Source organism: Rattus norvegicus, chromosome 2 (assembly GCF_036323735.1).
Source record: "Rattus norvegicus strain BN/NHsdMcwi chromosome 2, GRCr8, whole genome shotgun sequence".
Classification (NCBI taxonomy): domain Eukaryota; kingdom Metazoa; phylum Chordata; class Mammalia; order Rodentia; family Muridae; genus Rattus; species Rattus norvegicus.
In genome coordinates this window covers 111,089,875-111,113,715 of record NC_086020.1, presented here as the reverse complement: position 1 = coordinate 111,113,715, position 23,841 = coordinate 111,089,875, and the positions used below count along the sequence as shown (strand labels likewise).

Below are 23,841 nucleotides of genomic sequence, written 5' to 3'. Positions count from 1 at the left end.
ATGATCTGGCTCCAGACTTGGACACTAAATGGTACTGGACTTAGGTAATATGATTGATTGTCAACAGAAAACCCAAATGTTTCATGTATTGGTATTTGAATAAGAAGAGAAAGCATATCATAAATATGCCAAATTAGAAACCCTGAAAGAAATACATCACTAGTGTTCTAAGGATCTGTGTATTGTAGATAAATACAGCAATACCATCAGGCAAATACTAGTAGTTTTCCCAGTTAGCAGAAGTGGAATGTGGTCAGTGGCTTTGGCATCAAATGATATGGGTAGGTTTATTTCATTGAGAGGTGTAGTGGGCAATGTGGAGAAAACTGCTCAATAGAAGTTTGGCTCATACTGCCCCACATGTGGCCCATACATATACAGCCACCAAACTAGACAAGATGGATGAAGAAAAGAAGTGCAGGCCGACAGGAACCGGATGTAGATCTCTCCTGAGAGACACAGCCAGAATACAGCAAATACAGAGGCGAATGCCATCATTAAACCACTGAACTGAGAATGGGACCCCAGTTGAAGGAATCTTAGAAAGGACTGAAAGAGCTTGAAGGGGCTTGAGACCCCTTATGAACAACAATGCCAAGCAACCAGAGCTTCCAGGGACTAAGCCACTACCTAAAGACTATACATGGACTGACCCTGGGCTCCAACCTCATAGGTAGCAATGAATATCCTAGTAAGATCACCAGTGGAAGGGGAAGCCCTTGGTCCTGCCAAGACTGAACCCCCAGTGAACGTGATTGTTGGGGGAAGGGCGGTAATGGGGGGAGGATGGGGAGGGGAACACCCATATAGAAGGAGAAGGGGAGGGGTTAGGGGGATGTTGGCCCAGAAACCAGGAAAGAGAATGACAATCGAAATGTAAATAAGAAATACTCAAGTTAATAAAGATTAAAAAAAAAAAAGTTTGGCTCATGTGAATGTGTCTTAGTTTCTTTCTTGTTGCTATGACAAAATACCCTCACAGAAGCAACCTGAGGGAGAAAGTTTACTTTTACACTTACAGTCCCTGAGTACAGTTTACAGGGGTAGAAAGTCACAGAGGCTGTAGTTTGAGGGAACTAGTGCTATTGCATCTCCAGCTAGGAAGCAGAGAGGGGAAATGCATGCATGAGAGCTTGCTTATTTATTTCTGGAATCCCCAACTATGGAATAGTGCCTCCCACCACCCCTAACCAAGATGAATTCTCCCAAAAACTCCAAGCTAATCCCTCTGGGCCAAGACATAGTTAACTATTAAGAGCACTTGCTGCCCATCCAGGGAACCTCAGTGTGGTTCCCAGCACATTTGTTTAGAAAGTTCACAACTACTTGTAACTCCAGCTCCAAGATATCCAATGCTTTCTTCTGACCTCCATGGGTACCCTCACCTGCTTCACCCCCATTAACCCCCAACACACACAAGAGAGAGAGGGGAGAGAGAGAGAAAGTCACAGTAAAAATAAAAGAAAAAATTAAAAAGGATAAATCCTTGACCAGCATGCCCAGAAGCCTATCTTCTAAGATGATTATAGAGCCTCCCAACCAGACAGCACTATCTGTCACAGGCTGGAGGCACGTACAGACAGTGACAAATGCTGCCTGTCTGGCAGTTCTGTTTTGTTAACCTCCCTGAGCTTTTCTTTTAAGTTACTCATGAAAATGAGTTTGTAACATTTAGCATATAGATTGGAGTCTTGCAAAGAATGATGTAAAAATACAATAGGAATTATTTAAAAGTTATCTCATCTCATTGATATCAAGTGTTGGAAATAAACAATGTTCAGTTCTTACATTTAGAGTGTAGCAGTGCAGACAAAGGGTGGCCACAGGATTAGCAGGCAACAGATTATGCAGAATTTTATGTAAGTGACAAGGGGCATCTTTTTGAAATTATCTTTATTTTCTTTTTTGAGCTGAATGTTGCAATTACTGTGACAGCATCTTGCATAATGTTATCTTTGTTTGTTTCTTTTAAAATGGGGTCTCATTAATCTTAGCCAGGCTGGTCTTGAATTCAGAGAGACCCTCTTATCTCTGCCTCTTGAATGCTAGGACAGGACCAATTAAATTAAATTAAAGGTGTGCACCATATACCCCACACATTATAATATTTTAAGTGTGCAACCTCCTGTGAGTTGAAGATTCAATGAAATATTTCTACTGATATGGGAACACTTACTTGTTTTCAACCTTCTGGAAAGCTGCATAGAAATTTCGAAGGTTTCAGGTTCAATTAGAAAGACTCGGCAAAAGGAGACCAGTAGCCAAGTATCACAGGAATAGTTTACAGTGGAATCTCATTGTCCAAGGCATGCCTATAGGTTACTTCCTTGAAAGGAAAACAAACAAACAAACAAACAAACAAACAAACAACAGAGATATACTAAACTGAAAAACTATGGAAAAGTGGCTTAGGGTTCCTTCAAAGTGGAGAAAATATGTCATGTTCAATGTTGTTCTGAAAACCAGTTCAACCCTGACAGGGCCTCACCTTTCCTATTAGTATTAATTAAAAAAACAACAACCATTACTTTAAATCTATTAGGATGATCGCCTTCATTGGGTTGCCATTTGGGGTACCCCTTCTGAATTTTAGAGTTAAGCCTGAGAGGAATGAGCAGAACCCCGAGGCAGAAAAGAAAGTACTAGCTTGTGGTCACTGATTTCTCATAGTGACTCTTGGGCTTTTTCCTTTGGTTAAGATTGCTACAGGTTGTACTTCACAAGTCATCAAAGCCAATGATGATTTCCGGGTGGTTGCTTTTTAAAAATCGACTCTCCAGCAGCTAAGAATGTGGGCACAGTTTGAGAGGAGAGACTAATAGTACTAGACATTTCCAATGATCCTACCAGCTCAGGGATCAGTCTGCTCCCAGTTGAAGGGAATTTGAGAGGACTTTGGTGGGCAAATCCTGGGAGACTTGGTGGAAGGCCTCCAAGTCCAATCTCCCCTCTCACCCTCTCACCGGATGCCGCCTCCTGGAAACACAGCACAAAGGCACCAAGAACCAAGAAACGCAGATTGCAGGAGGCCTCTGGCCCGCCACCGCCACGGCGCCAACGCACATCCAGTCGCCGCTCCAAGTGGCTTAGAAGACATCACACGTGACGACCTGGGCCCTTCACCCTTCCTGAAACCCCTGGCGTTTGCAGGCGCTGTGGGCGCTGCGGGGCGTTGCGGACCTAGGAGGTTCGGCTACCGTGGGGTGGAGGGAACAGAGAGGGTGGAACTTAGTAGAGGGAGGGAACCACCACCAACACCTAGACAGCCACTGTGACGGCTTCCACGAGATCCAGGGAAAGCGACGATGTGCTCTAAAGCCAGCGTGAGGAGTGGGCGGGAGAGGGTGAGCAGGACTGCGCGGCAGGAGGGTAGATCTAGTTGTATTGAGACTCCTGCTCCCAGCGTACGGGCGGAGAGAGAGGGAGTGAGAGCGCGCAGAAGAAGCCAATGTGTGTGCGCGCGTGAGTGTGCGTGTGTGTGCGTGTCTACAGGTAGCAGCGGCAGCGGCGGGGACGCGAGCAGGGGACCCATCTGCAGCTACCTCTCCGCCTAGGGTTTTCCGAGGCGATTGCTCATTTGGCTGACGGATCCGTGGTCCCCAGGAGATCTCATCATCTCCGTTTCTACTCTCTTTTAGGCGTCTCCAGTTTCAAGTGTGTGTTTGGGGATAATTTCATTTTTTATCTTTTCTTCTTCTTCCTCCAAAGCTTCTCAGGAATTCTGCGTATCGAAGTAGGTGCCTTCTGGCTCGAAATCCTTGGATACATTTGCTCTGCCAAGTTTTGCTGCTCCAGCCCCCCTCCCTCCTCCAGAGGTTTCTGGGGTGTTTTTCTTTTGGATTTACATGCAAAGAACGTATATATGTTTGTAAATCGGTCGGATAGCTTCTGATACATATACGCGCGCCCCAAAGCCTGGTTTTCATCTTCCCGACACGGCGAAATGTTCCGGAGCTGATGAACTCAGAGACCATTATTCACATTCTTTTGATCCTGGTTTTGAACAAGGGGAGGGAGAGTGAAGAACTGTTTAACATTCGGCCATCATTAGGCTGCACGCTAGGCACCAAGAAGTGTTTCTGGTTGCAAAGCAGGTACAACCGGGGCTTAGAGAGAAGGTAAGGGGGCCTCTTGAGTCCACCAGGCCCGGTGTTTACCTTGGTCCTGGGAACCGCTGATAACTTCCTGCTCCATCCCCTCCCTGCCCTCACCCTTTCCACCAACCCTTCCCCAACCCTGTTCTCCGCCTCGCTCCACCTTTTTCAATTCCCCTGGGCCCAGGAGGAGGGCTTGACGCTGGGGAGGGTGACTGTGTTAAAGGTGTGATAGTCGGTTACAGTTTAAATGTGTCTTTTATTCCCCCCACTTGATTGAGTTTCCCAGTACACCCCTCTGTCTTTTAGCGATCTTAAATACATTTTGCCCTTTATGCAACAACAGTAACAACAATGACAACAACAACAACAAAATGCCATGTCGATCAATGTTTTAAACACGTCTTGGTGCCAACTCTTCACTATTATCTTCTGATGAGAATACAAATAAAAAATAATGAACTTTAATGGACTGGGTGGTTTCTTCAATCCCGGGGTTCATAGAATATCCAAATTGCAGATAAACGAGGAGAGTGGGCTTCAGCTCCTGAATGGTGCCAGTTGTGTCACTGGGAGGGCAAATCCCCAGAGTTGAGAGAGAGGGAGCTAAGTGTAGCGTAAGACCTTTGCAGCCAGCAAGTCCTTTAAAACCCACCTTTTACTCTATATCCAGTCCCGGATTAACTCCTGCTCTGGGGATGCGTTAACCGAACCGACCTTTTGATGGAGAAGTGGGCTCTTCTCTCTGTTCCTGGTCTTCAGCCAGCCTCCTTCCTCCCCCTCTGCCTGTCTGGCCCTGGCACTTTGCAAATCGCCGGTTTTGCGCACCCTCGCGGTGGGCGTTCTCCACGTTGCATCCTGCCCCCTCGGTCCTTCTTCCAGCGCGGTGGCCGAGCACACGCATCTTTCTCGGGGGCTCGCTTGCGCACGCCCTCGCCGGCACCCCGCGACTCCCCACCTGCCCCGGCTCGCCTTGGCCGCTCTTCTGCTCTTCCCGGTGCATCCCTGACCCTGGCATCCCTTCATCCCGGCCTGCGCGGGTTCGGAGTGTCAGGACGCGGCTGTGGCGGCGGTGCCGAGCTGGTGTGGGAAGCCAAGGCAGGAAAGGCGAACCCGAGTGGGTGGTGAGAGGCCAGCCGAGTCCGTGGGAGCCAGGGAAACCGAGAGGAGCGAGACAGTGAGTGTGCGCTGCGCGCTGCCCCGGTCGGGGCGGACTCGAGCGGAGGCTCCGAGTCTTCTGAGCGGCGCCCCAGCCTCTGCAGTGAGCCTGCCTGGGTGCGCCCTGAGACCCGGACACCCAGAGCCCGGAGGTCGGCGGAGAGGTACCCGAGAAAGGCACTGATTCTGAGAGTCCGCGGAGGAGAGACGCGGAGGCTGAGGGGATGGAGGAACAATGCCACCTCCAGAAGCAAAGCCTTCCTTGAGCCTTGGCTGGAGTGTGGAGTCTGCTCTCTGATCTGCTCTTTCCAGGCCTTGAGGCTACTTCTGGGCTTGGTTCCGCCTCTTAGTTTGACAGGAATTAGAAAGTTGCTCTTCTTCGCTGCAAGGTTTCCTTCGAAGTGGCTTTCCTATCTGCGTGCTGGTTCAAGTCAAGATGTCACTTTCTGGATCCCCCGCGAGGAGCTACTAATAGATTATGCATTGTTGGGCAATAAACTCTCCCGGGAAGAGAGGGTAGTCCACCCAAAGGTTTAAAAGGGTTGCCACCGACTCCTGCCTGCCTCAGCACAATGCCTTGTGAGTAGAAATAATAATACAGCAACCCGCAGTAAAATTTATAATATTTAGGATGAGATTTTTTGAATGAGAAATAATTTATTCCAGAGGAAGCAGTTAAGCTGTTATAGGAATGAGGGAAATATGTCCCATATTTGATTCATTTGTGATTATTCTAATAAGCTCCGGCCTATACCACTGTTTTCTCTTTCTTTTCTTTTTGTTCTCATTTCTAGGGCCTTAATAGTAGATGTAGGGCTGGGGATATGTGAATTTAGATAGTTAACCCTCTCTCTTTCATTGTCCGTTTTAATAGAATGTTGACACTCCAATTTCCCTCTTTTTATACTGAAACTACTGTAGACTATTTTACTTAAGTAACTGGAAGTTTCATGCTATATTTGAAATTACAGTGCCTTGATACATTTCTCAAAATTAATTATACTTGACTATTAATAGGATTGTAATTTTTTAAAAAAAATATGGCATGTAGAGGAGGTGTGTGTGTGTGTATGTGTGTGCGCGTGTGTGTGCGCTAGAGTGCAAAATCTATAAAATTTCTCATCGTTGTCAGCTATTACAACCTACAGCGAGTGGCAGTTTTCTTTTGAAATGAGTTGAGCAGCGAAGACCATGTGTGTATTTAGAATATCTAATGCAAAATGCAAAAACCCATTAAGTTTACTGTGCCCTTGGCAGGGAATGAATCTCAGTCTCCTTGCAGTGCCTAGTGATGGAGTGATTCACAGAGAATGTGCAAGTTAATCATTGCTCAGGCCTTCTGATAACACGGAGTGATTAAAAGGAGTTTTTTGTAAGCCTGCTCGTCTACATTTAGTCCATACAATCCTTCTAGCTAAAGGAGAAATGGTAATCTTTCAGAAGCAAGAGATCCTGGGGTTTTGGAGTGAGAAAGGCCTCTTTGGGGATGCCCCCTCCCACCAGTATTGCTGTCTGTCAAGTTTAATTTTTTCTATGGTTTTGTTTTGTGAAAATTCCCATTTTTCTTTAGTGATACCCTATTGCCACATAGAAATGCTTGGATTGTTTGCAGTTGGAACAGGGCTACACAGGAAGGTAGGCCTAGAAGCTTCTCTGATTGTTTCTGGTGGGGGAAGGGTTGCCTGAAAGTCTAGCTGACTCTGTGCAGGGTCAGATGACTACCCTGAAAGACACACTGCCTTCTCTTCCAACCCTAGTTTCTGAGGTTTTATTCCACTTTTAGCATTTTCAAACAGTTATTCCGGGATAAGTCCTGCTCTTATGTCAACTTGCCTTAAATTACTACTTTAGGTTCATAAATAAAATTAAAACTGAAAGCTATTAAGTAGCTATAGAACACAGGTTCAAATCTAAGACTAGATATTTGCATTTTTATCTTTGATGTTATTTAATTTTATGAGTCAATGGTATTATCTATCTATCTATCTATCTATCTCTATGTATCTCATATAATTGACATACATTTCTCTGTGTTTCCAAGTGTTAAAACAATTTTTAACATTTTTAGCAAAGCTTAGTCATGGATGTCTCTAGAAGGCTCTAAACCCACTAAAGAGTTCCTTCATAAATTACTATGCAAAGGTAATTTTTGTAATGCAAAGCACAGCTGAAAAGCACAAAAAGACCAGAGATGTCAACAGATTAACAGTAGAATCTGATGGACTTTGTCATGTTCTGTCTTTCTTATGTGACATTTGATGACCATTTTCAGATTGTTAGATAATGAACTCTTAGCTGTATGTCAGTCATTTACCACACTTGTTCTTCTAAGACTTAAGACCAGTCTTGAAGGTATCAACATTGCCCAATGGTTTGGGTAGTCTACCTGCCAACATCCAAATATCATGAGAATCAACTCTTCACAAACTTTACATGGAAACTTCCTTTATCTGTTGCTATTCCAAAGTCTACCCTTTGGCTCAGTCGCGTGATTCTTATTTTTTGCTTGTGTTACATCATCCTAGTAGATCCAGCCCCCTACACACCCACTGTCCAGCATCCTTCCTCTGATATGCTACTGATCTCATGAGCATCTACTTTTCATGTTCCAATGTCTGGTGTCTTTACTGGATGGTGAATAGCTACAGGTCAGATCAGAAACCATACCTGATTTATCATTGCATTTAGAATTCTTATCCCCATGCCAGAACATGGAGAAGACCACACATGAATAACACATATTCTTCACAACTGGATTTCACCATGAAATAATTAATAGTCTAGCAGTGGATTAGGAAAGTAAGGTTTATTTAGTATCATATAAAGAGAAGTAAAAAACAGACAACTGAAAAAGCATTGAATTCAAGCAATTAAGAGTCTCCCATCATCTTTGTTTTTTGTTGTCATGATCAGAAGCTTGCTTCCATGCCCATCATCTCACATATGATTTCTGGTTCACCAGAAGGACATGGTGACAAAGAGAACACTTAATCTCAGAACTCCCCAAGCTTGACACTACTGTTATTTGGGACTGCTTAGTTTTTTATTATTTGTTGTGGCAAAGATTCTGTACATTGAGGATGTTTAACAATATACAAGGCGTTTACTCTACCCTAACAATATTTCCAGACATTGCCAAGCATCCCTGTGTGAAAAAAGTGGCCATGGGTAAGAGCATCGCTCTGGAGTAGGAAGAGAGAATCTGTTCCTTCCTCACTCTTTTCCTTTGTGTGTAAGTGTTAGGGGGGCCTGTTCTAAAGTAAGAAATGGGACTTTTTGAGCTGGTATAAAGAAGGAAGACGGAGAGAAGAATTCCAAGAGACTGAAGGGACCACACAAGCTCTTTGGGCAGTGAGCCTCTTGTGCAGTATGATCATTTTCCCATGAACTTCCGTTTCTTATTGCATTAGACCCTTGTCCAGTGACAACTCCTACATATCTGATGTCAGTATAAACATATTGGTATGTTTTTGATATCCTGAACAATATCAGAATCTTTGAGGAGGTTACAGACTTGAACTTGAAAACTAGTATTGCTTGCTACAATCATAGAATAAAATAAATACATATAAGTCATCTAAATAGTTCAGGAAGGTAAGAAAGACAAGGGCATATTGTTTTTGCATGATAAACGTTGGTGAATTAATCATGACAATTCTTAGACAATAAGGGGACAGAACAGAGAAGCTTTGTCTTCTTAACACATTCCTCCTCAAACATTGCCACACCCTCTAGTCTATAAAGCAAAGCAATCAAGTTTACTGTTTATATTTACAAATGAGGAAGTGGTCAATTATGTGAAGAATGTCAGAGGAAATAAAATGTAAATATTGGGTTTAATATTGCTTTCAAATGATTTGCAAGGGATCACATGCTGTTGATGACACTGGGTAAATTAATAGTTTTCTGGACAGACTTGTCAGCATGAACAAAAGCAAAACTTAACAGTTATGCTTCTTAACTGCTTATCTAATTATGGCAATAAAGGATACACTTACAAGTAAGAAACCTGCAGTACAAAGACATATCAGAATTGCTATGGGTGGCCAATCCACTTGTCTAGTATTTTTTCTATTTATTTAAAATGATTCTCTATAAGTTTATTGGAAGTTAATTTGTGTTCAGCTTTGTTCAATGTAGAGATATAAAATATGGTGATTGTTAGGTAGTTTGAGGTTGTGAGTTTCCAATGATCCCAGTAAAGAACTAGGGATGTAGTACAATGGTAGAGTTGTATGATGAGTCCTTTAAGTTCAACTATAAGTGTTCAGGAAAACAAAGGCATAATATAGCAGGAAGTGCCCAGTGAAGACCTTTACAAATAAGACTGTCACTCAGTCTCAGTCAATGATGCTCGAGGTGTGATGAGCAAAGGTTGGCTAATTTAGCAATTTAATGATGGGAGCATAATCATATGTCAGTCGACTGTCTATCCTGGGACCAATGTGGCTATTGCAGAAGCAGCCAAACCTCTTTACACATGTAGACATTAAAAGCAGGGAGCAGTCTTTCTCTCATGGAACTTCCTAATGTTATTAATGAAAGTTCTCCCAGGCACTGTCAGCTGAGTTCCCATAAGGCCAATGTAGAAAAACTAAAGCACAGCCTACTCCTACTCTACCTAATAACTTATAGAAGGCGGGACTTTGCATTCCCATACAGACTCAGTCTTGCCCACTTGGGGGCTGGCTGCAGGAGAGTCTGATTTTTCTGTAGAAGTGATGGACTCACCCTTACACTGAAGCAATGTTAACTGAGAGGAGGGAGGGAGGAGGTTAACTAAGAGGGCTTCCTGCAGTTCTCACGCTCACCTTCTGCAATCTCTCATGAATCAGAATGCTTACATTAAAAACAAATACACAAAATGTAATCAAACCGATCTCTGGATCCATGGCCATAAGTTAAGTTCATATCAGAGTTCAAGCTTCTAAAATAGAGTGCATGCAATTTTCCTGGGATGTTGCACAGGTTTTCATGTTTGTTTGTTTTTAATACAACTTGGAGAATTGAAAAATGTATTTTGGATGGGAGAGTGATGAACACTAAATTATGGAACACTGCACATGTACACCGGACATTTTACTTCTCTGGCATAACTATATCAGGCCATGAAATCAAAGCATGTCTTCCTTGCCAAATAGGTCATGTGTCCTCATCCATATTTCTTACCATCCTGACTTAGGACCAGTTCGAGAGATGAGATGCTTTGGCCCATTACTCTTTTTATGTGATTTTTTTTGTTTGTTTTTGTTTTTATTTTTATTGGATATTTTATGTATGTACATTTCAAATGTTATCCCTTTTTCCTCCTCTCCCATCCCCCTTCCCCCTCCCTCTGCCCATTACTCTTTTAAAGAATGACTTGATTTTAGTTTTCTCCAAATTAAAAAAAAAAGGTTTATTTTGATATTTATGCAGAAGATCCTTGGGTTTAATTATTTCACATTTACTGAACATATTCAAAACTAGTTTAGGAGATAATTTTGTATATTGAAAAATTTAGGAAATAATTTTCCCAAAGCCCATAATGTCTGGATAATTTCATGGAGATTACAATGTGTCATGCTCACTGGCACTCCATTATCCTCTGGTATCTCTTTTGCACAATCATTACCGTCTCATTTCTATGCCTTCTTTATACTGAGTGAGTGGCTTCTACCAGAGCTGTCTTTCAAAGCATGAGTGCACTGTGTGCTGGAGCAGGGGTGAGTTACCAGATATTCCATCCTTGTTCACTTTTTTATTATTTTATTTTATTTTATTTTTTAAAGGTTTATTTAATGTATATAAGTACACTGTAGCTGTCTTCAGACACACCAGAAGAGGTCATCGGATCCCATTACAGATGGTTGTGAGCCACCATGTGGTTGCTGGGATTTGAACTCAGGACCTCTGGAAGAGCAGTCAGTGCACTCAACCACTAAGCCATCTCTCCAGCCTGAGGTTCCACTTTTAAAGGAAATACTTTATATTCTCCAGGCAACTATGAAATAGGCAGGCCTACTTTTATTCCATGTGCCCGTGGGCTTCTCTCAAACATTATCTTTCCCCTTTAAAACATGGAAAACTTGTATTTTTCCTTCTAACTTAATTTCAAGAAAACTCAGAGAAAGCCTGTATCTCATTGGAATAGGTGTTCTTGGCCACTCTACTTCACTCTGCTTTATTATTAAAACTGAAAGTTTAAGCTTTAACTTAAGTTTCAAGACTTTAATGTTTGGAGAAATGTTTGTTGTTTAATTGGCTGTTTTCAATTGTTTGGAAAAGGAGAAAGAATGTAGTAAATATAAGTACATAGATGTGTTACCGTGTATCACTTATTAATTTTTCCCCTGAATGTATATGGGTTTGGAAATTATTTAAGGTTATCTGCTATGTTTAGCATATGAGAGGTAAGAGAAGGAAAGAGATACTGATAGTGTTTGAGTTATTTTGAGAGGAGTATATGTTATAGTTTGTAGACAGATGGGAAACTAAGATGGGAAGTACAAATAACTACACTGAGTTTATACCTCTCTCTCTCTCTCTCTCTCTCTCTCACACACACACACACACACACACACACACACACACACACACACACACACCATTTTGTCTTCTAGATTTGGAACATCAATAGCCTCACTCCTACCCAGTAGTTTTCACCAAATCGACAATGTGCAAGAACCATGAATTGCGAAAAGGCTGGGGCTGATATCACTCTCTTAGTTCTAAAGTGGATTTTTTTAAATGGATGTTGGCTGTCTCCTCAGTTTACCTTCAGTGTGTTACAATATTTTTCAGAGCATGCCATCATTCTGGTGCAAATGCTCTCTTTCTGGGCTCCATGCCTAAAGCAGTTTCCACCAGAGCCATCACCTCTGAACTGAGCCCCCCTGCCTCCAAGGGAGCTGGTTATGAATCAAATGTAAGATGATAATTAGTCACTCCATCTGTGTTTAGGATTGGGAACAGATGCTTTCCCCCTTTGCTTTAATGGAAAGTGTGTTTGAAAGTAGCAGCATTGTGAAATAGAGTTCTAAACAAATCCACATGTTAGTGGACACTCTTGTATACTGCATGTCAGAGGATTGGAGTATGATTCTAAGTATCTACCTGGCCTTTCCTCATCTCAACCTGTGTAGTCGCTCCCACATCAGCAAACCCACAGGAGGATAATTATGATCAGCCGCATGAGCCCAAGGTATGGCCAGCTTCTTCAGTTTCTTCTAGGTTAAACAATGTTTAGTGCTATTTAATAGAGCAAATTTCACTAAAACTCAAAAGTCCATTATAGGATATGTTTTTTTCTAAATACCATAGAAAGGAGAAATTACCTAATTTAATAATTCTATAATGCTTTTCTCTCACCTAAATTTTAATATTGTATTTCTCTAAAACTGTAAAGTTGGATCTCTCTAAAGAGTATATATATATATATTCAAATATATTTAAATATTTTGTATACCAATCTTGTATATGTGAAAGTAAACTATTATTTCTTAAAGAAGGCTACCTAACTCTCCCAGGATTTCATTCCAATCACTTGATACATTCTAAAAGAGCAGATGCTGACGATTTGTTGACCTTATTAAAAATAGGTCTGTGGGTGATTTTCAGAATGCAACTCGGACCTATATTGTGGCTGAATTGACCTATAATGTTGGGATTGATGGTGATCTGGTGATATGAGAAGGGTTGTCCACAGTTTTCACACAAGGCAGTTAGAACTGCTCTGCTACATAACTAACTCTGGACATAACTAAGTAACTGGCACATCCTGGCTTCAGACACACTGAAGGCTGTGAAGGAGCCTGTCAGACAATGGAGGAGAGAACCTTTACTGCTTCACGCAGCTTCATTTCGGAAACACGGCAATGCAAGTCTGATAACTCAACAAGTTATTCTATTAATCTTCAAACATTTAGTTAAGAGATTATAACAGATCCCATAGGAAGTATGATTAGAATGTAACTCATCTCTTATCATACTCAACCCTCATTGTGCAATACCGAAAATAGAGCAAGTTCTCTGCTAGTGCACAGAAAGGAAAGTAAATAAACAAGAGGCTAGATGGAGAGATGGGAGAGTCATATGTGAAAAGCAGACTCTGATAACAGTTATATGATATTCTCTTAGTACGCCTGTACCTCACTGGCAATGCTTTAAATGCTCATGTTTGGGTGTTAGTTTCTATAATTTATATGTGTATTTGTATGGGAGTAGGTGTCGCTCCCAAGAATCCAAAAAGGGACCATGAGAGGGAGCAAATAGAAGTGAGGTGGTTCATAGAGTGCATGTAGTATATGGCAAAAGACGGAACGCTGGGGCTTCAAGAGTGTATGTGGTGATGAGGGAGGGGAAATGGGGAGAGAAAGAAGAGGAGGGTTAACTCAAATCAAATATGTATAAAATCGCCAACTTTAAGTAATCTTGCCTCTTTGTACACTAAAATATAAATATATATATAAATAATGTAATTAATTAAAATAAATACTTTTTCTGGCTCTAAACATTTCTTTGGGAGAGTGAGATTATCAAAATCTGTTTAAAATAAAAAATATATTTAAAGTTGTACTTTAATAGGTATAATAGTAGAGAGATGTTGCTTTAAATTGATAAGATTAAAATATATACGTACTATATAACTTTAGTGTTTATCGCCTATTATACCTTTAAAATTTTACAAGCTTTTTAGGTTTACACATACATATTTCATCTTCTTTCTCTCCCTTTTCTTTCTCCCAGTAGTGGGGATTGAACCTGGGGCCTTATGCCTGCTAGGCAGGTGCTCTGCCACTGAGCTACAGCCTCAGTATTGCTTTGTTTTTTAAAACAACTCTAAGGTAATGCAGAAGGTTCCATGGAGCAGAGTTAGAATTTAGATACACCTCTCCCCAGACATACCAAATTAGAAAGATCAGTGAATAATTTGAAGCCAAATCTAGGATGCAAAGGTGGGCAGAGGCAAGAAGAAAATTCATTTTCCATCAAGAACAAAGAAAAGTTACAAAGAAATTAACTATCACTATATATAAATGTTCTGCTTTAAAGGGAGTAATCAGTAAAAGGGAGCAGGGGAAAATTGGCAGGTGAAAAATGAAATTTCCCTTTTTAAAATTTTATCATTACTCAACCACATTGCAATGCTCTTTTTAAAAGTGAGTGAAAAAAGAGAGGAGTCTTTGGTTAGATCAGTCAGAGGCTCCTATTTGTGGATATATCTTGACAGTTCTTACTGTGCAATCCCACAGACAACCGTGTTGCTTCTTTGTATTATATTTGAAAATTGCCACTGCTCTTAAGAGGCCCAAAAGCTGGGCACTTGTTTTCTGATGAGTAACAAGCTCTCTAGGCGGGAGCCACTCTCCTTCTCTGGGGCCTTAGTTACAGCAGAGGAAGCTCTGACCTGTTATTTGTCCTGAGGAAAAAGTGAGTTCATTTACCGAACATGAAGAAGATTCTTTTTCCTTTTTGCCCTGGACTAGGTATATTCCTATAGCACCCGTTAGTACAATCAAAATACTGGGGAGCTTAAGGAATAGATTTAATATTGATGAAAATAAGATTTCACTGAATTATTAATTATACACTCTTAAAGCTCTACTTTGCCGTTTTCCCCATATGGAAGTTATTGAAGATAATAGGTTTTAAGATGAACAGTTTTATTCAATAGTTTATAATCTCAGACACTGAATAGGGCCTTAAGATTATATTCGTATTGCAAATAACTATTTTCATAACTGAAAAGACAAGTCACCATTTTTGATTCAGGGAATCTATAAGTCATTGTAATAATAAATAATTATTTAAAAAAATTTTAGATTTCCCATGGCTTTTTTTTTCTAGCTAAAAGGCTTAAAGAGTCGATTTTTAAAAATTTATTCACTTTTCATCCAGAGTGCTGCACCCTTCCTGACCTATCCTCACCCAGTCCCTCCCTCCATCTCTCCTCCCCTTCTCCTTCTTTCTCACAAGGCAGCCAGTCTGGGGAACTTATTTCACAGACAGGCAACAGCTTTAGGGACAGCTCCCGCTCTAGTTGTTGGGGGCGGGAGACCCACATGAAAACCAAACTGTACTTCTGCTGCATATGTGCAGTGTCAGGAGGAGGGTAGGTCCAGCCTGTGTATGCTCTTGGGTTGGTGGTTCAGTCTCTGAGAGCCCCCCAGGGTCAGAGCCCCCAAGGGTCCAGAGAAGTTGACTCTGTTGGTCTTCCTGTGGAGTCCTGTTCCCTTTAGGGCCCTCAATTCTTCCCCCAACTTTTCCATAAGACTCCTCAAGCTCCATGCAATGCTTGGCTATGGGTCTCAGCATCTGTTTCAGCCAGCTGCTGGGTGAGGACTCTCAGAGGATAGTTATGCTAGGCTCCTGTTTGCAAGCATAACAGAATGCCACTAATAGTATCGGGGATAGAGCATGTGATATGGGTCTCAAGTTAGGCAGGTTATTGGTTGGCCATTCCCTCAGTCTCTACACTATCCCCTGTCTCTGCATTTGCTGTAGACAGGATAAATTTTGACTCAAAAATTTTGGGGGTGAGTTGGTGCCCCTATAACTCCAGTGAGGTTTCTGCCTGGCTATAGGAGGTAGCCAACAAAGTGTCAAATTTAAAGGGAACTTTCTTAGTTTACAAGTTGCAAAAGTGAAGCCCAGAGAAAAATAACTTGGTTATTTTGCATGGCAGCAGAGTTGGACTTAATGATACTGATCTGTGTATAATTATTATACGCCCTAATTTTGCAGGCAAGAGACACCAGCACCAAATATTTTACATCTTAATTGCTATAATGCATACAATTAGTTGTGTTGGCAATAATTTTCAGAACTGAAAAAGAGGGGAGTTAGGAGTTACGCTTTTAGGAAGGTCTAGGAAAGATGTTATTTAAAGGAGACTGGATATACAGAAATAGTGAGAGAGAGTGGGGTAACGGGAGGTGTCAGAGACAACTTCAGAGTCCACTTGGAATCCTGGGAAGAAGGGATCTCAGTATTGACTGCATTAGTCTGTGTCAGTGTCTGTGGGAGAGCCCATCCTGTGGTGGTACTAGCCCTAGGCAGGTGGCCCGGACTGGGGCAATATAAGAAAGGTAGCCAAACGAGAACTGGGGAAGCAAGTCAGAAAGCAGCCTTCCTCCCTTCTCCGCTTAATTTCTTGCTTCTAGGTACTTGCTTTGAGTTCCTCCCTTAGCTTCCCTTGATGAGGCACAGAAAACCGTAGGCTAAATAAACTCTGTCTTCCATAAGTTAGATTTTGACAGTGTTTTCTCGCAGCAACAGAAAGCAAACTATTTTACACACAATTCCTTACACTACAATTTTGCTTGGGTTTTCCTCCTGCTCTTAGCCATTATGAGAGCAATCCTGCACCCAAATACTCTGCAACACCGACATCCTTCAGTTAATCCTCTCCTATCTTCTGAGTGCAAGATGTTCATAAGCAAAGTGTTCTCTGCTCTATTTGCTTAAAAGGGAGAGGTTTTGTTTGGTGAAAACTTGCCTTTTAATGCCCAATGATGATATTTGACATTTCCTTAGAAAATGTAACCCTTGCGAAGATCTATAAAGCACAATGTCAAGTGAGATTTATACTTCTGTTCCTACTAAAGGGCACACAGAATCGCCACGTCCCTCTCGATTCTGTATCAATCCACTCAGTGAAGACAGTGGCTCATTCTGGGGCAGGTAGTCAGAATAAGGTAGTCAGATCCTGCCTTGGGACCAGGAAGGGAATCAGTGGGAAGACTTGAGCATGAGCATAGTTTGTCATGAGCAGGTGTGTTACGATACTTCCGGTGTAGAGAAACTTCTGGAAATAGTCCAAGCATTCATTTTCAAAATATTCTTGCCTGGTCTCGTCTTCTCTCAAACTTCCAAGAACTGTGGGGGCCTCATAGAGCAGTGTGACCTGTAGGCATGCTCTCTGCCATTCACATCAGAGAAAGGGAAGAGAGTGAGGTCCTGCTCTTGAGAGTAAGTAGCACAACCTCTGTAAATGTAGGGGAGGAGGAGGAGAGAGGGAGTCTTTGATGGCAACACATCCCTGCTTTCTCCTGCTGCTCCAAAGCTTCTAAATAGTAACACACATGTATCTTCATAAGCATAAATCCATACAGCTATTTACCTGATTTAATTGAAAGTTCCAGGTGACCACTCACATGTGAAAGGGGCACGAAGCACTTAGGAAAATTATTCCTATCCTCATAGACGAGAAAGGAGCAAGATGCTCGGAAATGTGCAGGTCACATGGGAAACAGAGACTTATTTATCTTTTGGTCTACACTTTGTTTTGTCATGGACATAATTGCTTTGCTGCCCAATCCCTGTAGTTGGTAAAGGACCTCTGACAAAAGGCACTACTCTCTACCTAAAACAAAAGAATCCTAATTCAAAATACTTCATTGTATCCTTGGACTATTGGGGAAGCCTCAGCACAGAGTCAGCAGCTGAGAGCACAGTACAAGAAAGTTGGCTCAAAAATTTCCTTCTCCCAGGCTATAGGTAATGTAAGAAGCATAGAACAGGTAGATGTCTGATTGGGAAGGTCACTTTCAAGAGAGGTCATTTCCGGGGATATCAAGCCTAGGTTCTATTCCTGTGGTTTCTAGAAGAATTGCTTTACAAACCTAGGCAGGGTCCAAAGCAGAATCCCAGGGGAAGGACTGGTGATGAAGGAATCAGGGCATAAGAAATAAGACTGAAAAAATGAGCAGGTCTAAAAGAAAACAAGTTCGCTCTGCTGCTCCGCGTAACTCTGTAGGCGGCACCTTTGTCAGGTGGGTCGTAAAATGCAGGAGTCTATGTCGCATCCAACTTTCTTGGCTCTGCATTTTCTATCTGTGAAATAGAAATTATGTCAACCCTACTGGGCTGTTCTGGAACTTAGTGGGGTTGTGAATTGTAGCACCTCTCTTAGCATGTAACATTTATTCACAAGTGTTCACATTGGCATCATTAGCCTCTTCATGTGTTCCTGCATCACATTCTGCTCATGTGTTCATAGCCATTTATCTATGTATTTTCAAATAGATCCTTACTATGCTGCTCAGGCTGGCCTTGAACTCGTGGGCTCAAGAGAGTCTCTTTTTCTAGTTTGTTATCGACTGTCTATGTACAAGGTCAGATATGATGTGAGGTAGTAGAGACTGCAAAAATAAGAGAAGAGAGCAATGTCTGAATGGTGCTTCTTTACTTCTTCCTCCTTCTCTGTCTCATTCCTCTTTTCCTCCTCCCCCTCTGCCTCCTCCTTCTCTCTCTCTTCTTTTTCCTCCTCCCTTTCCTCCCCTTCATCCTCCTGTCCTCTTCCTTCTGCTCAGAACTCTCTGAAATGTAGTGCTTTCCCTACCCTGTTTTGCCTAATGCCTGGGAAGATAGGGCTGTTGTTATTTCACTTACGCCTAGAAAGAGAAATGAAACATTTAGAAATGATGAAATTGGCAGCTTTAAAAAAAATTTGAGAACTCTGTGAGCATTAAAATGTGAAAATATTTGAGTCATAGACTTGCTAGGGAGTGAGTGTTTAATAGGCGCCTTTGTAAAGATCTTTAAACTAAGCCACATCATTTTCTATACATGCACAAACCTCTTAATTATAAATCAACTTTTATTATAAATAAAGCATGTCCCTTCAATGTTTAATCATGCATTGAAAAAATTAAGTTTATTCTGTCTGTTTTTTTTTCATTTCAATTCTGATTTTCAAACTGGCATTCTCTGTACCAAAAAAAATTGCATTAAGCTAATGTTTATGCTTGCACATAATCCCACACTTTCAAGGCACACTTAAAATATTCAGAAGAGCTTCACAAGAGGGAGTAGTTTAATTCTGCTGTTGACTCACAGCCATTGTTCTTCACAGTTACAGCTCCACTGGCAAAGGCCACATATGGTCACTTGTTTTCTCAGTGTACTGAGTGATAATGCATTAACATTCTGGCTGGTGCGGAGGCAGTGCTGGGCTTTAGAGAGGTAGCTAGAGAAGATGGGCTGTCTCTTGGTTGGAAACAAGACCAGCACTGGAGAGTCCAAAGGCTGCTTTAGCCTAATTACTGTGGTGACAACTGACCAAGGCATCCGATGATTCCTTTATGTCCTTTAAGCTTCCAACACTGGCTTCTTTGAGTAGGGCTTACCTAGAAGGAGTAGTCGCCAGAGAGGCTGTTTATTCCAGCCATGGGAGAAGACATGGTCAGCACCTTCCACCACTGACATTTGTAGTGCCCACTCCAGAGCAATCTGTTTTGTGGAACAGACGTTTTATGAACCCCACATTTGCTCTGAACTGTTGCTATGTGGTACACAGGTCACTGGGCCAGTGACTGATGGCTGCATTGAGGTCCATTAGTAAAACGTAAGTACCTTTGTGGGGGCATTAGTGATCACTGTAACAAGGAGATGCAGCTTGGCAGGGTTTAGTAAAGATGAGTGCCTTTAAAACTTAAAAGTTATTTGGTTGATATGAACTAAAAAACAGCTCAGAGGAGACGTCATCTGCCCTCCAAGTTAAAGGCAAGTTTGAATCGACTTCAATCTTCATTTCATTCCATGTGGAGCTGTATCTCCAGAGATGTCCCTAGTGATATAGGCTTAGAGAGAATCTCCTTACTGTTCCCTATTACTCTGTTTTTGATGATTGTGGATAAAAATACTAATCGTAGAGGCAGCACCAGAGGGAGCCACTTACATATCTATGTCTCAAGCTTCTGCAAAGTTGACAACAAGGATCAAAATGCTGAAATGATTGTTGTTTCTGAGAACGAAGGGCATAAAAATAGCTATGTAAAATCTAATTGCTGCAGTTCTAAATTCTGGACCAATGGCCATCACTTCACGTTGCCCAGTTGAAATATTTGTGAATGGTAATTGCCTGGCTGTAATCCAGAAGGTAAATGATACTTCAAAGGGTAAGATTGCAGTTGGAGCAAGAGGTATTGTCCCCTTGTAGATTTTCAGCAACTTTGTGTTTTTGAAACCTGTGCTGATTTTGATTTTTTTGTAATGTAAATGATGGGACCAAAAATAAAAATGGAGAGTAAAATTCTTTAGCTGTGTATGTCAGGACTCGAATGTCCTACAGATACATATACACATAAGGACACAAAAATACATTTGTCATCCATACATATATGTGCACAGGTTTACACCAGTGATTTGATTATAAACTAACAGAACCAATATCGCTATAAAGACAACAGATTAGCTTGTCTTCAAATTCTACCATAGGGAAGAAAAAAAAAATCAGTTCAGGGACCATGGGGATAAAATAGAAAAATCATCTGGGCATTATGATTAATGCTTGTAATTCCAGCAATTGGGAAGCTTTGACTGGAGATTTGCAAGTTAGGGGATACCCTGCGCTCCATATGGAGACTTTCTCAAAATCAAACAAGGAAGGGGGTTGGGGATTTAGCTCAGTGGTAGAGCGCTTGCCTAGGAAGCGCAAGGCCCTGGGTTCGGTCCCCAGCTCCGAAAAAAAAAAAAAAAAAAGAACCAAAAAAAAAAAAATCAAACAAGGAAACAGAAGAAGAGGGCACACATCTTAACTATCGCACAGTAACAACGAAATGTTTACAGGATCACTCTTGTGATTCCAAATGTCTTTCTTTCTGAGGATAGAAGTCTTTATCTTTTCTGACCATTTCACACCCAGAATACCAAATCCTAAAGTAAGCAGAATTACCATGGGTTTTCTTTGAGCAAAGGAAACATATTCCTAACACTCCTCAATTCCCCACTTTTAACATCATCAGCTCAACACACAATCCCAGGGTACAAGGTTTCTGCTGTTTCTTGGCATGGCACTTGTTGACTTATGTCATGTTTGTAGTGTATAACACTGGCAGCTTTCATATGTCTCTTTATGTGCTGTGGTCTTTCTTTTCAGGTGAGTATGGGGCTGTTTGTGGCTTGTGGTAAAGAAGGAAATGAACAAACAAGACTTGCTTTTCAATCTCCTTCCTGCAAATTCACCCCTCACTCAATGCTCACATGTAATCACATTTGAGGAAGTGGATGGAAAACTAACTGTTGAGTAAAATGTAATTTTGTGCCAATGCCTTGCTGTCCTTGAGATGTTCAATCTCTAAGAAAGCTCAGGTCACTGTGTTTTGTTTCAGCTTATGTGCATATTCATCAACCCCGTCCACCTTTACCCTTACATTCATTGATCCATCTATTTCCAACCACTGTCAATTTTATCCCAATTACAAAAATAATACTCGATCTGCACAAGGGCAAATAACCAAGGAATGGACCCAGAGGAATCTTCGACTTTTTAGGAACCTAGGGGGCATTTATCACAACCTCTAAAAACATTGGTCCCTAGATGTCTTGGACCAAGTTTTGGGGGTAGGTGATTGAGTAGGGAACCCTGACAACAGTGAAATTGGATAAGCTTCCTTCTTCATAAGCAGACAATTTCCACAGCCCCTTTTTCCTGGGAAATGAATGGGTGAATGGATACTACATAGTAGTCATGGAGCACAGAAAAAGGTATCTTCGAATGGCACTGTTTCCATACTCTCTGGTTATGTTTTTTGGCTTTATTTATTTATTTATTTATTTATTTATTTATTTATTTATTTTGTGGATTCTTTAAAGGTATGTCTTATTTTATTTATTTTTAATACACAGTTCTTTTTCATTATTTGAGCGTCCATCAAAATACAGTGTATTTTGATGATATTTACTTCTCTCACAACTCTTCCCAGATCTACCTCCTATTCCAATCCCACCCAACTTGGTGTCCTTATTTTGTAAGTGGCTCATCTAGTCTAATTAGTACTGGATATATATATTCATGATTCATGAATGTGTGGGCATTCATTGAAGTGTGTTTTTACTATGGGGAACCACATTCTTTTTTGGGGGGATATTTTTCTATTTACATTTCAAATGTTACCCTCTTTCCCAGTTTCCCATCCATAAACCCCCTGTCCCTTCCCCTTCCCCATTCTTCTATGAGGGTGTTCCCCTCCTCAACCACTCACCCCTTCCCACCTACCCGCCCTGACATTTTTACTGAAAGCTAACTCTCCTGCTCCTGGCAGCCATCAACTTCCACTAGTGCTTTAGCAATGGATAGAGCCTCATGACCTATCCCATGCTGAAATTTAATCTGGCTTGACTTGACACAAGTCTTGTACATGCTATTACAACTGCTGTGAGTTCATGTGTGAAACTTTTGTGTCTAGAAAACAGTTTTACTGTCGCAATCAACAACCTCTTGTTTTACAACATTTTTCCTCTTCTTCTGAAATGAACCCTGAACTTTAGAACCAGAAAGTTGTCAGAGAGGTCCTCGTTTGGGTTAAGTACTGCACAGTCTCTTATTCTTTGGACCTTGATCAATTGTGGATCTCTGTGTAAATCACCATCCACTGAAGAAAGAGACATCTCAGGTGATCTTTGAGAGATGTGCTAATTTATAGGTATGATGATGTCATTAGGAGTCAGCTTAATGCTATATCCTTTAACAAAGTAAATTCAGTATATTGTCTCTTAGGGCCTCTGGGTCTTTGAAACACACACTTCTGTCCCTAACAACAGTTCCAGGTATGGATTTTATCTTGTGTATTGAGCCTTAAATAGAATCAGAAAGTGGTTGGTTACTGACTCCCATGGTCTCCTTGCCACCACTGCACCTGTGTACATGGGTTACCAGACAGATGAGCGCTGTGGCTGAGTGAGTCTGATGATTAATTTTCTCCTCTAGTTCTGTGTAGGGCACCTTCCAGCTCTGTGAAAACTAACAGTAGGGCTGGGAGTTTCAGGTCAGTGCCAGCTTAATCTCTGTGTTCTGTGAATCAAGTGTGTGGTGCTGAAGTTCTAGAAGGTAACCAAAAACAACAATAAAACAAACAACAAGCAAAACAAACCTGCAATACTTAAGGGTCCATGGGAATCCTGCTGGTCGTGAACTCCAAAACACAACCCTTTCTTGTTGCGCTTTTTGCTAGCATATGCTGTCTAGTATGGCCATTGTTGCCCTGTTATAAAGTAACTACATTTAACTTCATTTTATAAATATTATGCTTATGTCTTAAGCAGTTACTTCGGTAGTAGTTTTTAATGTGACTTTTCCAAAGGCCTTTATTTTTATCACTCCTTGTATTTCTGCCCTTACTTTTTCCCTTCGACTCCATCTCCTATTTAACACATCATGTTCCATTATTTATCTTCCCTCACTTTATATCATTCTAAACTTTGTTCCCTTCGTTGAAAGAAGTGCAAGTGTAGGCCTTTACTGTTTTCTTGATTTCTGAGGTGGGGGGCATGTGATATATAAAAAACACATCTAAAGATTCTAAGCTTATGTCCACATATGAGAAAACATGCAACATTTGTATTTCTAGTTGTGGGTTTCCCCATTTAGAATCTGAGGGAAGAGAACATAAAGAATATTCTTGAACTTCGAGGAACAGGAAAGGATTTTCTGAACAGGAGCCTTGGAGTGCAGGCATTAAAGTCACCAATTGACATATAGGGCCTCACAAACAAGACTCATTCACACTGCAAAGAACACTGCAATTGAAAAGGCAGTGTACAGAATAGGAAAAAGCTTTACCAGCTACACACACACACACACACACACACACACACACACACACAA

General features: G+C 41.3%; 1 protein-coding gene across 14 annotated transcripts in view; it reads left to right on the top strand.

The window, feature by feature from the left end:
* Positions 1 to 3,399: 3,399 nt before the first annotated feature.
* The window catches only part of Nlgn1 (neuroligin 1), a 925,330-nt gene continuing 904,888 nt past the window's right edge, over positions 3,400 to 23,841 (top strand). For 7 of the 14 annotated variants that reach the window (XM_063281164.1, XM_039101572.2, XM_039101573.2 and 4 more), the window contains exon 1: positions 3,400 to 4,118. The gene's annotated coding sequence lies outside the window, so the exon portion shown is untranslated. Of the gene's footprint in view, positions 4,119 to 5,581; positions 5,832 to 23,841 lie in introns of those variants that run through there. The other 7 variants (XM_063281163.1, XM_039101570.2, XM_039101571.2 and 4 more) reach the window with 1 other exon arrangement.